Source organism: Talpa europaea, assembly GCF_964194135.1.
Source record: "Talpa europaea genome assembly, chromosome: 10".
In the NCBI taxonomy this organism is placed as follows: domain Eukaryota; kingdom Metazoa; phylum Chordata; class Mammalia; order Eulipotyphla; family Talpidae; genus Talpa; species Talpa europaea.
The window spans coordinates 74,269,684-74,285,487 of record NC_140077.1 but is presented as its reverse complement, the minus strand read 5'-3'; positions in this window follow the sequence as shown (position 1 = coordinate 74,285,487).

Here is a 15,804-nt window from a genome sequence, read left to right as displayed (position 1 = left end):
CTCATGCAGAATATAAAGAGAGGAAAATACTAAACTCACAGTGGAAAAATTTCCAACACTCCCTTGACCATGTGATTAAGATTAACCCAATGGTAACATTCTGTTGCTATATGATCAAGGAGAAGGGTACTTCACCTCTGTGGTGTTCTTTGCCCAAATCATAAGAAAACAGCAGAAAAATCAAAGTAAATACCATTCTACAAATATCTGACTAGAACTCTTCAAGTGTTAAAATCACGACTCAGAACTATGACAGGCTGGAGGAGACAGACAAGGAGAGTGGCTCTATGTCAGATGCTAGCATTGGGGGAAGCTGGATGAAGGGTATACAGGAGCTCCCCATACTAACTTTGCAACTCTTCTGTAAAATATTTCAAAATAAAAAATAATTTTAAAGCACGGACAAAGGTGGAAGTAAAGACATCCTGGCTCACCCCACTTAAAGAAATGCATTTTGCTCCGTCCACAAAAAGAATGCAGCACAAAACACGCGCAAGTACAATTGTTCTGGGGGTTGCCGTCTGCATTACTCTGTTAATTCAGTCTCCCCTGTCAACCAGCAGTCACTTTGCTGCTGGAAAATACATGTTAGTCCTTTGTATTCACCCTGGCTCTTAGCACAAGCTAGAGGCAGCTTATTGATCACTGATTGTTGATGATGTGGTTTCAGTGCACATACTTATAACAAAAAATGTTGAGTCCGGTTTTTTTTAATTTTGTTCAGGAATGAAGGTTAAACTCCAAAACTGAGTACAACAGCCAGCATTGTGAGCTCATATGTCAGGGGTCAGGCAACCCCCAAGGACAGAGATTGGGACTTGTTTAACCATGACTTCTCTCCAACACACCACATTCCTGCTCCGTGGAGTACTAAGACATGTAAGGCTCACTTTTGAGAAACATGTCGATCAGGAAGAGAGGTTCTTTTCTCCTCAACAGCTCCTGCCTCCAGGTGATGACTCTTCCCTTTTGCAGAGTGCCTGGTGCCCCAGGAGAACAGAAAGAGGAGAGTGTTTCCAGAGCTGACAGGAGGGCTGTGAAGCAGCCCACCCATTATGGGGTGTAGCAACAGTGAGAGTGTCAACAGGGAAGGTGACTGGAGTGGGGCCATCTTGTTGGTACCACCTGAATGGACTGCTGAGGCCAGGGTCTATGGGATAAATCTGTAAGGTACAGACCATCAGAGGGGGCCTCACAAGTGCCCAGTCAGTACCGCAGACTGAACATTTGTGCTCTCCCAAAATTCATAGGCTGAAACCTTATCCTCAAAGAGATAGTACTTTGAGGTGGAGCTTGGAGGTCATGAGGCGGAACTCCTGCCACACAGGGCTCTGAGTCAGTCCGGTTTTGGTGGCCAGTCAGAGTTAGCCAGAGAAAGAGAAACAAGCTGAGAGAGGATGGCCACCTCCCCTGCGCAAGCAGAAGAGGGCTGTCAGACAGAACTGAGTCTTAAATACTGGCACAGAGAGTTCTCATAACCAAGAGGGGATGAAAATTTACAGGAGCATAAGAGAGCTACCACCCAGGAGAAAAGGGATGCTCAACTTACCTGGAGAGGGGCAGGTCCTGAGAAAAAACAACGCCAACTCATGTTTATACCCCACTGAGATGGAGCCCTCAATAAACCAGGTAGCCTTATGCATACTGCCCCTAATTGAGAATTAAAAATTATAGACTATCTTTATTAAATAGGTAATCTTTCTCTTTCTATTTATTTCTTATTCTGAGAATTTTTACAAATGAATGGATGAAAGACTTTTTCTTTCATGAAATTATAATTTTTCTCTCTCTTTATTTCCTCACATTAGTTACCAGAAAATTTTTAGTTAAATTGAATGCGCAATGGTCGTAACTGTCTCATCTCATATTTCTGTTAATGCCAACCATGGGGAAAATTCTCCAAGATCATGATGAGAAAAATAGATATAAAGATAACTAATCAGCTCTGATTCCATAATTAGTAAAATATAGTGTATTAATTATTCAACCATGTATTATAGTGATTATATCATTCAGAATGCTGTTTGGTATCAAATTCAGAGGCTTACTAAGTGTCCACCTTCCTTCTCCATTACTCACCCCCTAATGGCAGAAGAATACAAGATTTGCTCTGCTCTGCCTGCATCCTCCCCAAGCACTCCCTCCCTCATGATCAGGGCGCTTCATCAGAACTTCTGGTTTTCCTGTGGGCTGCGGCCTGTGCTGACTTCACAACTACTCTCAAACTTTGAGTCTTAAACCAACCTATAAGCCGGAGTCACAGAAGGACAACGGTGCTCTAAGGAACACAAACAACCAAGGACACGCACATCCTTTCATACTTCTGTCACTTCCTTATACAGTAGTCCCCCCTTATCCTCAGGGGAGGTGCTCCCAGACCCCCAGAGGATGCCTGAAACTGTGACTAGCACCAAACTCCAGATAAGCTACTTTTGCCTATACATATCTACCTATAATAAACTTTCATTTATTAATGAGGCACAGTAAGAGATTAACAGTAATAACAGAACAATTACAACAACAAACTGTAACGGAAGTTATGTGACTGGTCTCACTCGCTGTCCCCCTCCTCGGTATCATGTATATAACATGTTCAGATTGCAGGTGATGTCTGGGGACTGCAAGCATGAAAAAGGAAGCTGCAGATTAGAGGGTCTGCTGTATTAATTAACCACTATGCTGCAAATAATGACAGCAAGAAAGGGAAAGCAACCTATAGTTTCTCTTCCCTCCAGTCTCCCTTTGCTAGCAGTAAGCTAGCATGGGTGGAGGGTGGAGCATGTTGGTGGAATATACCAAAAAGTGGAGCTAAGGGTTCTGATCACCTACTCCAGTGTGTGGGATGGAGCCGGGGTGGGGGTGGGGGTTCTCCACACCATCAAGCAGTTCTGGGGCACCAGCTGGGTGTCACACAATTCAACTCAACGCTACCCACAGATGATAGTGTCTTATTCACAGGTCTGAGGCTCAGTCCCCTATGGCTGCCCTTCATTCCATGTGCAGATCACAGATCCAGGCTGTCAGCCATGCTGCTGACTCTTGCCTATGAATCAAAGGTTCCCGCAACATCCTCTGGGTTTGATTAATTTGCTAGAGCAGCTCATAGGACTCAGGAAGCCCGTTTACTCAGATTACTGATTTATCACATTGAGTATTAAAGAATACTAGTCAGCAGTCAGATGAAAAGGTACATAAGGCAAGATCTCAAACTAACAAGCTTCTATCCTTGGTAGAGCCACTCTGGTTCACCACCCCAGAAGATGGTGTTCCAGCTTCTATCCTTTTGGGTTTTTCTGGAGGCTTTGTTACATAAGCATGACTGATTATATCATTGACCAGTGATGATAGGTTCAACCTCCAGCCCCTTTCCCCGCCCTGGAAGGTTGGGGGGATTGAAAGGTCCATCTCTTTTTGTTTAATACACATTTGCTTTTTATTTTTTTTAATTTTTTTACTTAATATATTTTTACATCATTTTTCATTTTCGTACAATGTATGCATTTTCGTCTTGATTATAGTCCCTGTACAATCACCACCCTTGTTTTGATCCTATTCCCTTCTTCCCCCACCTGTATGTGTCTCTGGTTTATAGTTTTTGTTGATTTTGATTTTTACTTTAACAAAGAGATACCCCACGGATTAAGAGAAAATTTTTGCACACAACACTAATTATAAAGGACTGATCACAAAAATCTACAAAGAGCTGATGAGACTCAACAAAAACAAAGTAAATAACAAGTCAAAAAATGGAAGAGCTAAAAAGAAACTTCTCCAGGGAGGAATTGCAAATGGCCTACAAGCATATGAAAAATGCTCAACATCGCTTGTAATCAGGGAAATGCAAATCAAAACTATAATGAGATACCATCTTACACCAGTGAGAATGGCACATATTAAAAAAAAAAACAAAAACTAGCAACAACAAATGTAGGTGAGGATGTGGAGAAAAAGGAAATCTCCTGCACTGCTGGTGGGAGGTGCATCTCTTTAATCACATGCTTGATTCTCCTGTCACCCAGCCCCCATCCTTACTGTTGCCTAATTTGTAAAAAGTCACCAATAACATCACAAAAGGTAGCTTTCTCATTCTAAACACTTAGGAAATTCCAAAGGTTTGGGAACTCTGCCAGAACTAGGTCAAATATATACTTTTCTTATTATAAATTACAACATCACAGGAGTTAGTTTCATGCAGTCTTGCTACTGTTTTTATGAGAAAGAAATGCAATTGATTCTTTTTTCTTTTTAAGATTTATTTTATTTACACAAGAGCCGGGGTACAGGCCAGATGCGCAGGAGGGTGAGAGGATTCACCAGAGACAGAGTGGGGAACAGAACAGGCAGACTGAAATACACTGCTGAGGGGAGCAGCGGGCAGCGGGCGAGCCAGGAGAGGTCTCCTCACCATGTGGGTTGCTCCAAAGCCGGCGGGGATAGAATTGGCGCTGCAGAGGCTGCGGACAGCTTCACAGCGCTGCGCTCAACCACCTGCGCCACCAGGGAGGCCCACGATTGATTCTTGCTATTCATAGTAGTTATGGTCTATAAAGTGACCATTGAAGGTGCTGTAATCAGAACACCCCAGAATTCTCAGACCTCTTCTTCTCAAGACACCCAGCTCTCGTAGGCGGAGTATTTTGAGCTGAGAACACTGAAGTCCCTTGAGGCTGCTAAGTCCCTTGCCAAAGTCCTTCTCTCCCAACTCAAGAAACAGATCATGTCCCAAGCTTCCGCCCTTTCCTAATCAGAGAAGCAATCACTATTGCCCCTTTTGCTACCTAGAAGAATGCAGTCTTGGGTGAGGCAGGGAGGGTCTCACCCAGTTGAAGGTTTACCAGAGAACATGTCCTCTACTCTCAGAGTAAGGGTGAGGTAATTCCTTCCCATCTGTCATGTAAAGTTCCTCCCCACTGCATGAGGCCCCCAGCCCCCAAATGCAGGATAAACAGCCAGGGATATTTATAAAAAATGAAAATTCTCCATAGGTTGTGTTATTAAATTTTCGGCTTTCCTCCTACCAATCTGTCTGATGTTACTTTGTTCATGAGTCCAGACTTAAGAGAACAAAGATGGGTAAGGAAATTTCCCCTGTGCTCAGACAATTTAGTAAGCCGAGCCAGAGTAGCAAATGGCTGGATGTTGCCTGTTTTCCTGGGACGGTTGCAGAGAACGAGATTGAGGACTTGCAAACACACTGGCAAGCAACACGAAGATTTTTACCAGGTCAGACTCCTGCTCCCTCTCCCTGCAGAAATCTAAAGGAAGCCAAGTGGTGAGAGATATTTCATAATTTACTTAGTAGAAGAAAATATTGTTGAGGCTAGATTCCTGGGTCTTGAGCAACTCTTTTGGCTGTAAGAATTTTGGTGCTGTGATTCACCAATTGGTTTTCATTTCACCCAGAATCATTTTATTTGGTCATGCTTCATTGATATATGTTTCATGTTGACTTATGATGTACTTTGCAACTGGAGGTTTGGGTAAAGGTCTCGTCCACCTTGAAGTACTGTTCTGTTCCTTGGGCAGGAAATTCAGGTTCCCAGTTCTTGCCATCCTGCCCATCCCCATGTTGTTCCAATACAAAGGGTTTTTTGTGGGGTTTTTTTGCATAAAATAACTCGGGTGTAGACCAGAGGTGCAGGGGATGACAGGATTCACCAGAGGCAGAGTGGGGAACAGAACAAGCAGGTCTACTGAAATACAGCAGCTCCTGGCTGGGGATCAAATCCAGGCCATAGCAGTGATAGCACTGAGACTGAAACCCTAGGCTACCAAAAAGGCCTCAAAGGAATTGCTAGCAATATTCTCAGGTCACCCCTCTAGTCTCTGTCTTTTGTGTTGTTACAAAAAGGTAAATGCCATTGCTCCCTGCTGGCACAGGGGTTAAAGACAGTGCTATCAAGCTATCACCAGACACTGTAGCACAGAGTTTGATCCCCAGCCGGCCAGGGAGTTGACCCACATGGCACAGCAGACCTCTCCTGCCTTGCCTGTTGCTTCCCTCAGCGATGTATTTCAGTAGATCTGCCTATTCTGCTTCCTACTCTCTCTGGTGAATCCTCTCACCCCCACATCTCTGGCTTATACCCCAGTTCTTATATGCATAAATTAATAAATCTTTTCTTTAAAAAAAAAAAAGTAGGAAAATGCTATTTGTTAAGGAAAACTTGGAGGCCAAAAAGTCACAAACTTGGGGGGCTTAGGTTATAATTCTGGTTTAGCCAAACCATTAATGTATTAATATGTCAAGTCTTTCCTTTTGTGGTATCTTATGCTAGGAATGAACTTCTGAATCTTTGGGTAAGCCACTAAGAATGCTTACTAGTCAGTACAGATGCTGTTGAATTGGAAAACTTCTAAATTGCTTACTGGACCAGTGAAAAAAGTAATTCTCAATTTCTTATTAGAAAAAGAGGCTAAATTGTGTAGAAGAAAACAAAGGGGAAGAGAACTGTAAAAATGAAAATGTAGTGAAGTATCTTGGCTAACCTTAGGCAATTTATCAATAAGATGAAAATACAGATTAGACTTAAAACCATGTCTTAGTGAAATTAACAGCCTTATGAAAATTCCAGGCTCACTGGACCCACAACAGCAAAAATGCCCCTCAGGCTTCTAAAATGCTCTAAATTTGAAACTGCAGGTTTCAAAGAAAGAGATAGTTCAAATGATCTAATTAGGGCCAATAAACAACTGGAAGGAAGATGAGGAATCTCAGAGCAGGGTTTTTACTGTCGCCTGCCCTCGGGGGAATTATCTATGGATGATTCTGAGGTTTTCTAGCATTGCCAGAAATATTTGCTATTAATATTGACTAAAACTTACGGTATTTGAAAAGATTCATTTTATAATAACTCCATAATTAACATTTTGGTCAAATTAGGAACCAAAATTTTTCTGGCTAAGACCAGGGTTTTTATTTCATTTGCAAAACCATTATTATAAGTTTAAAAGGCAGCAGCTTCCCCGGAATCTTATTGGATAAGAAAGGGGGCAGGGCGGAGAGGAAAAGAAACACTTTTAAACTCAAACAGATTTCCTTGCCATGATTTTTTAAGGAATGGGGCTACCTCTCCTCAAATATTATATTTAAACCTGTGAGATGAGATTGTCAACTGTCTTACATTTTTTTTAAAGATTTTATTTTATTTATACAAGAACCGGGGTACAGGCCAGATGCACGGGAGGGCGAGAGGATTCACCAGAGACAGAGCGGGGAACAGTATAGGCAGATTGATGAAATACACTGCTGAGGGGAGCAGCGGGCGAGACAGGAAAGGTCTGCTCGCCATGTGGGTTGTTCCAAGGCCGGCGGAGATTGACTGTGGACAGCTTCACAGTGCTGCGCTCAACCACCTGCGCCACCAGAGAGGACCCAGATGTCTTACTTAACACATGGAAAAATTTTTGAAAACTAAGAGATCTCTGTGTTTGTCTATATACCTCTATCTATATGTTTTATTATTTTATGAAATTGCATGGTAATATTGGAATTAATCCATATATAAATTCACTTACCTATATAAATATTTCTAAACTCAGGAATATTAACATAATAGAAATTAACCCAAAGGTTTTTTTTTTTAAAGCAGCCCACAATCTTGGATTTTAGTTAATGAGAACCAGCTTTAAATTTTAATGGCTTAATTTAAAACATGAACATGCATCTTCAGGATTATAAGTAATACTTTTACACTTGTGTTTATGAACACAAATTATAGCTCATGCTATCAAGAAAATTAACTGCCTTAATTAAAAAATAACAGAAAAAGGAAATAATAACTTTAGTAGCTTCATGAGGTTTTTATGGCCAATATCAAGAAAATAATAGGCCCAAAATTGAATACTAACTTCATATCACCTGGAAATGTTGGCCTATGTCAGCCTTAAGAGATGTAAGGTTTATTTCTTTTATTTTATATATTTTTTACATCATTTTTCATTTTTGTACAATGTATGCATTTTCATCTTTGTTATAGTCCCCGTAAAATTCCCACCCCGCTTGTTTTGATCCTACTCCCTTCTCCCCCCTATAGGGTGTCTCTGGTTTATAGTTGCCTGTTGATTTTGATTTTTACTTTATCATAATTAGTCTTTTTCCTGATCCTTTACTTGGGTCTTCTAAATTCCTGCCATGAATGAGACCATCCAGCATTTTTCTTTTTCTTTCTGGCTTATTTCACTGAGCATGATCCCTTCCAGCTCCATCCATGTTGCTGCAAATGGCATGAGTTTATCTTTTTTGATTGCTGAATAATATTCCATTGTGTACATGTACCACACCTTCTTGATCCATTCATTTATTTTTGGGCATTTGGGTTGTTTCCATAGCTTAGCTATTGTAAATAGTGATGCTATAAACATAGGGATGCAGGTGTCCTTTTGAATTAATGTTTCTGTGTCCTTTGGGTAAATACCTAGGAGTGGAATAGCGGGATCATATGGAAGCTCCATCTTTAGCAGGTTGAGGAAACTCCACACAGCTTTCCATAGTGGTTGGACCCATTTGCACTCCCACCAGCAGTGCAGAAGAGTTCCTTTTTCTCCACATCCTCCCCAACATTTGTTGTTGCTAGTTTTTTTAATATGTGCCATTCACTGGTGTAAGATGGTATCTCATTGTAGTTTTGATTTGCATTTCCCTGATTACAAGTGATGCCTGTTGGCAATTTGCATTTCCTCTTTGGAGAAGTTCCTTTTTAGCTCTTCTGCCCATTTTTTGACTGTATTATTTACTTTGTTTTTGTTGCATCTCATTAGTTCTTTGTAGATTTTTGTGATCAGTCCTTTATCATTAGCATTGTATGCAAAAATTTTATCCCAGTCGGTGGGGTGTCTCTTTGTTTTGGTTACTGTCTCTTTTGCTATACAGAAGCTCTTTAATTTGATGTAGTCCCAGCTGTTTATCTTTGCCTTCACTAGCACTGCTTTGGGTGATAGTATCTTTAAAGATGTTACTGAGGTATATGTCATGTAGTGTTTTGCCTATATTTCCTTCTATATATTTTATGGTTTCAGGTCTTATGTCTAGTTCTTTAACCCATTTTGAGTTGTTTTTTGTGCATGGTGTGAGGTAGTAGTCAAGCTTCATTCTTTTGCATGTAGTGACCCAGTTTTCCCAGCACCATTTATTGAACAAAGTTTCTTTGCTCCATTGCATATTCTTTGCTCCTTTATCAAAGATTAATTGACTATAAATCTGTGGGTTTATTTCTGGATTTTCTATTCAGTTCCACTGGTCCGTGGATCTGTTCTTGTTTCAATGCCATGCAGTTTTGATTATTATGGCTTTGTAGTATAGTTTGAAGTCTGGGCGTGTGATACCTCTATTCCCTTCTTTTTATTTTCAGGAGAGTTTTGGCTATTCAGGGCTTTTGGTGGCTCCATATGAATTTCTTCAATATTTGTTCTATTCCTTTGAATAATGTCATTGAAATTTTTTATTGGAATAGCATTGAATCTGTAAATTGCTTTTGGTAGGATGGCCATTTTTATAATGTTAATTCTTCCAACCCATGAGCAGGGGATGTCTTTCCATTTCTTTGTGTCTTCTTCTATTTCTTTTAACAGTGTTTTATAGTTTTCTTTGTATAGGTCCTTCAAGGAGGTGTAAGGTTTAAACAAGTGAGACAGAAATCTTAACAATTGCTTCACTGGTCTCTCAGACATTAATGGGACTTCATTAAATATATGTCATTAAGCTGAAATATTAATTACTAGATTTTAGGCTTACTTCAGCTTCTAATTGCAGACTAAAAGAATTTTGTGTTTATAAGTAAAATATTTCACACAACCTTGGCAATTACACTATAAAGGATGCTGATATTGAGCCAGGGCAATCCCAGGGAAACAGGGATGACACTTAAGAATTCAGGACAAGACCCAAAAGCAGACACACAGAGAGAATCCCTGACCAGCTATCTGAGCAAGTGAAAGTGCATCAGTCTGGGAAATAATAGACACCAAAAACTCTGACTAAAAATCCTCTGATTTTTAGGTGAGAAAATATGAGGCTGCTACAGCAAGAACTAATGGATCTAAAAAATACTTAACCAATGTTAAAAATAACAATAGAGGGCATCCACAAGAAATACAAGTAATGGAAACAAGTAAACAAAGGCAAATAAAGGAGAGAATTAGTGAGCTTGAAAATACAGTAGTGGAGGGCCTCCCCGGTGGCGCAGGGATTGAGCACAGAGTGAGCTGTGAGCTTTCCACAGCCTCTGCAGTGCAGGTTCGATTTCCTGCCGGCCAGGGAGATACCCACATGGCACGGCAGACCTCTCCTATTTCGCCTGCTGCTCCCCTCAGCAGTGTCTTCGGTCCGTCTGCCTGTTCTATTCTCCACTCTGTCTCTGGTAAGTTTTTTCACCCTCCCGCACCTCTGGCCTGTACTCTAGTTCTTGAATGGATAAATAAATCTTAAAAAAAAAAAAAAAAAAAAAAACAAGCACAGTGGTGAAGAACACACAAGCAGAACAGAAAGAAAAAAAAAATACTGAGATGAACACAGCGTAGAGCCCTTTGAGATTACCTAATGAAAAACAGCATCCATATCATAAGGGTCCCAGAGGAAGAAAAGAAAAAGGCATAGAAAATTTACTTAAAGATATAATTGCTGAGAACCATCTGTCTTGGGAATAAATGAGATGACCTGATCCAAGAGGTCCAAGGAGTTCCAAACAAAATAAAACCCTACAGATACACTCCAAGACCCATTTTAATAAAACTTGAAAGCCACTGACAAGAAAATACTACTAAAAGCATTGAAAAAAAGAACTTGTAAGAAAACACTGGCAATATGGTGAATACCGGCTATACTGTCCATAGACTTTTCAGTAGAAGCCTTATAGGCTAAAGGGGAATGGCAGGAGCTATTTAAAGTACACAAAGAAAAAGATTTTTAGCCTAGAATCCATTACTCTGCAAAATTACCATTCAACACAGAAGCAAGGGAGAGGAGCTTCACTGAAAAGCAAACATTAAAACAATATATCAACACCCAATTGGATTTGAAAGAAGTACCAAAGGAGCTATTATAATGCAACAAAATGAACACCCAAACATAGAGGTAACAACACCTACATTACACAATATGAAGAAGCAGGAAGAGAGAAAAAAGCATCATTTTCAGAATGAGTTTGCGATCAGACCATCCAAGGACCACAAAAACATTCCCATCATAAACTAACCTCAGCAGATCCATCAAACAAAAATCAACAGAAGTAACACATATGACAATGGGCATAGAACTAAAATAAAACATGAAATGAAAGTGTCAAAAATAAAGACAAACTAGAAAAAAATGGCAACAAGCGATATGTCTCATTAATTAGCTTAAATGTAAATGACTTGATTTCACCAATTAAAGGGTATTGAGTGGATTTCAAAATAAATCCAATGCCAGGGAGGCCCCACATGGGGTTTCTGTAACAGGTTTGCTTCTTTTTTTTTATAAAGATTTATTTATTTATGCATACAAGAGCTGGGGTACAGGCCAGAGGTGTGGGGGGGGGGGGGTGTGAGAGGATTCGCCAGAGATAGAGTGGATAACAGAACAGGCAAATTGACTGAAATACACTGCTGAGGGGAGCAGCGGGCAATGCAGGAGAGATCTGCTGTGCCATGTGGGTTGCTCCCTGGTCAGGGATTGAACTTGTGCTGCAGAGGCTTCGGATTGCTTCATAAGTTGCATCTTAACCCTTTGCGCCACCAGGGAGGCCCTAACGGGTTTACTGCTTGTTCCTTCACCACACAGTTTTATAGCTGTGCCTGCTCTCAGGTCAAGAGAGAAAAGAGGGAAAATTTAAAAACTAGAAAGTCAACTCTCTCTGGCTTAGTTCTCCAGGTTTTGACATCTCTCCATAATTCATTTGCTTTGTTCACTCTCAAGATCCTTGTGAAGGACCTCCCTGGTGGCACAAGGGTTAACAGGCAACCTATGAAGCAATCCACAGTCTCTGCAGCAGTTCGATTCCCAGCCAGGGAGCTACCCACATGGAATAGCAGACCTCTCCTGACTCGCCCACTGCTCCCCTCAGCAATGTATTTCAGTCAATCTGCCCATTCTGTTCCCCACTCTGTCTCTGGTGAATATTCTCACCCCTCCCACACACACCTCTGGCCTGTAACCCAGCTCTTGTATGTATAAATAAATAAATCTTTGGGGAAAAAAAAAGATCCTGATATAGCTATTTTTTCCATTGTGTTCGAGTTTTTAGTTGTAATCCACAGGCTACAGAGGCCATAGTGAACTTATTCCATCTTGGACAAAACCAAAAACCTCATTTTTACTATTTTTTATGATTGAGCTATTTGATTAAAAAGCTATTACTCTGCCTGATGCAGAGTCCATTGCATCTCTCGTATCTTCTATCAGATATCATTTCTCCCACGATTAAAGCAGGGTGGGTAACATTCTTCAAAATGCGATGGTTGAAACATGGCATAGAAACATTGAGGACCATTCATCTCAAAAGCTCTGTTCATCTTTAGTTAGTTCTGGCTGCTGTGTCAGCTGCAGGGCAATAGTTACACACTCAGCCTATAACCTCCCAGGGTTTGAGCCAGTGCTGATTTTTTAAATGCTTCTCTCAATTAGAGGATTTAAAAATTTTATTTCCCCTGTTTTCCATGTCTTAAGATCTATTAGGTTGCATAATCTGTGTACCTGAGGATACCAAGGAGTTCTTAAACTACAACCGCAAATTAATACTTAATTGAGTCTCAGAACCCCATGTCAGGGGGAGAGCTTGTTTTATGTCTTTGCAGTTAGTCTACGTTCAGGAATGGACTCTTCACCTGCTCAGAGTCCATACTGTTGACTGAAAAAGACTCCCGATGTATTAACCAATCACTGGATTCAGTCAGCAGATATTACCAACACTTTGACACTACATGGATGGGTCTGAGGGCTCAGGGAGCCAGCTCCTGATCCGCCCCTCCACCCCCTTGGGATATGGCTGAGCGGTCTCAAGCCCCTATATACGCTCTTCATCATCACACTTCCCCAAGCATTGTGGTTTCAGAAACATCACCTCATTTCATGGCATTCATTTCTGGATGCCAATTTTGTGGCCCTGGATGTCCCTGGGACATTTCACAGTTGAATAATCTACTCCGTCTAAAGTGGAAGTTGACAGCCAACATTTAAAGTGATCTAGAATTATTTTTCCATTCTTTTCACCAGGTTCCTTGAATCTAAATTTTACCAAAGATCTGAATTTTTTTTTTAATAGAGGCATGTTTATTTATTTATTTGTTTGTTTTGTTTATACATGCACTGGGTACAGTCAGAAGCGCGGGAGGGTGAGAGAATTCACCAGAGCCAGAGTGGGGAGCAGAGCAGGCAGAAGGACCGAGGTACACTGCTGAGGGGAGCAGCGGGCGGCTGGAGAGGTCTGCGCACCATGTGGGACCCTCCTCCGGTGGCTGGGGAGCAGCCGGGGATCGAACCGTTGCCGCAGAGGCTGCGGGCAGGTTCGCAACCCAGCGCTCAACTGCTGCGCCACCAGGGAGGCCCAAAGATCTGAATTTTGGCAAGAATAGCCCACATTAAAAAAACTGGAAACAACAAATGCTGGAGAGAATGTGGAGAAAAAGGAACCCTCTTACACTGCTGGTGGGATCTAACTGGTCCAATCACTATGGAAAGCTATGTGGAGGTTCCTCAGAACACTGAAAATAGATCTACCATGTGATCCAGTGATTCTACTCCTAGGAATCTACCCAAAGAACACAAAAACACTAATTCAAAAGGAAACCTGATCTCCTTTGTTTATTACAGCACTACTTATAGTAGCCAAGGTATGGAAACAACCCAAATGCCCCCAAACAGACAAATGGATCAAAAGTTGTGGTATATAAGCAATGGAATCCTACTCAGCTATCAAAACAGACAACTTATGCCATTTGCAGCAACATAGATGGAGCTGGAAGGGATTACGCTAACCAAAATAAGTCAGAAGGAAAAAGATAAATATTAGATGGTTTCACTTATATGCAGAATATAGAGAAACTGAACAAAAGGTCAAGAAAAAAACAAAACCTGCAAGCTGACCGTAGATCTGAGGCACACAGAACAGGAGAGAGAAAAACACAAGAGAATATGGTGACGGCTCCCGGGTGTGATGGTGGTGGGACTACACCTGAGAGGAGAGAAAGCAGTCACTGTACTATACAAAAACAGTGATTTAAGAAAACTATTTTTTTTAAAGATACCATTAAAAAAATCCTAAAAAAAATCTAAATTCTGGAAAAGACTCTACTCAACTCAAGGTTCTCCAGGAGCATCAGCCCTTAGCAGAGTCCATATTCTCAGCAGCCCTCCTAGGATCCTGATTTACCTGCTAAATAAAGGAGGAAATAAAATGCAAAGTTCAACAAAGATTTCTACATGTGTGTCATGCTGTCATCAAGCACTACTGCAGACTCAATGTCTGTGTCCAAGTATAACACACATTTTGAAACTATAGTGAGATGATAGTTGGGGACCAGATTTTTGAGAAGTGATTAAGTTGTGGGCCTCCCTGGTGGCGCAGGGGTTAAAGTCTCAGCACTCTGAAGCTATCACCAGCCACTGCAGCATGAGTTCAAGCCCTAGCCAGGGAGCTACCCACATGGTGCAGCAGACCTCTCCTGTCTCGCCCACTGCTCCCCTCAGCAGTATATTTCAGTACATCTGTGTGTTCTGCTCCCCACTCTGTCTCTGGTGAATCCTCTCACCCCCTGCACCTCTGGCCTACACCCCAGTTCTTTATGCAAAAATAAATCTTTAAAAAAAAAAGAAGTGATTAAGTTGTGAGGGTGGAGCCCTCATGGATGGGGTTAGTACCCTTATAAAAGAGCCCCCAGAGAACTTGTTCATCCCTTCCACCATGTGAGGTCACAGCAAGAAGACGGGTGTCTATGAACTAGGAATGAGGCCTTTACCAGATTCAGTCTGCCAGGGTCTTGATTTTGGACTTCCCAGCTTCCAGAACAATGAGAAATAAATGTGTAGAAGCCCCCTACCCGCCCACCAAACTGTGCTCTTCTATTATAGCAGCCTGAACTAATATAATCCCATCTCCAGCTCTCAGAATAAGGTCCTCTGTCTCAGATGCCTAGCGCTCCTTTCTTTCTCCTACATAGCAAGTATCCTCGCAACTGATATGATACAGAACTAGGGTATGAAGGTTATTTAAACTGTCATTCATCCAGCAAATATTGAGAATGTGTCCTCTGTCCTACATACATTTCTAGGTCTTGGGGATAAAATGGTAAATAAAACAGAAAATCCCTGTGCCCTTATGGAGTGAACAATTTAATGGAGAGGCAGATAATTAGCAAGTCTTTACTTATAGACCGGTGACAAGTGTTATAGCACTATAAAGGAAATGAGCAGAACCATAATTCAGGGTAACTGAAGGAGTCACTTTAGATGCAGCAGCCAGAGGAAGCCTCTCCGAGTGAGTGAACTTTCGAGCAAAGGCCTGAAGGTAAAAAGGAACTGAGCAGAAAGAGCATTCCAGGAAAAATCACAGCACAAAGCCCCAGGGGCAGAACAGGCCTCAGCTTCGGCCTGAGAAACACAAAGGAGGCCCCTGTGGCTGGAGTGAGGGGAGTGAGGGGAAAGGATGGAGCTGGGGGCCAGGGGAGGCAGTACCTTTCAGTCACAAAAAAAATCTGGGTTTGGATTTTATTCTATTTATCATGGAAAGCCATTTACTGGTTTTAGGTAGGAGAGTGACATGATCTGCTTTCTGTTTTCAAAGCTGCTTTATAGAGAAAGTACTGAGAAGGAGCATGAGTAGAAGGAAGCAG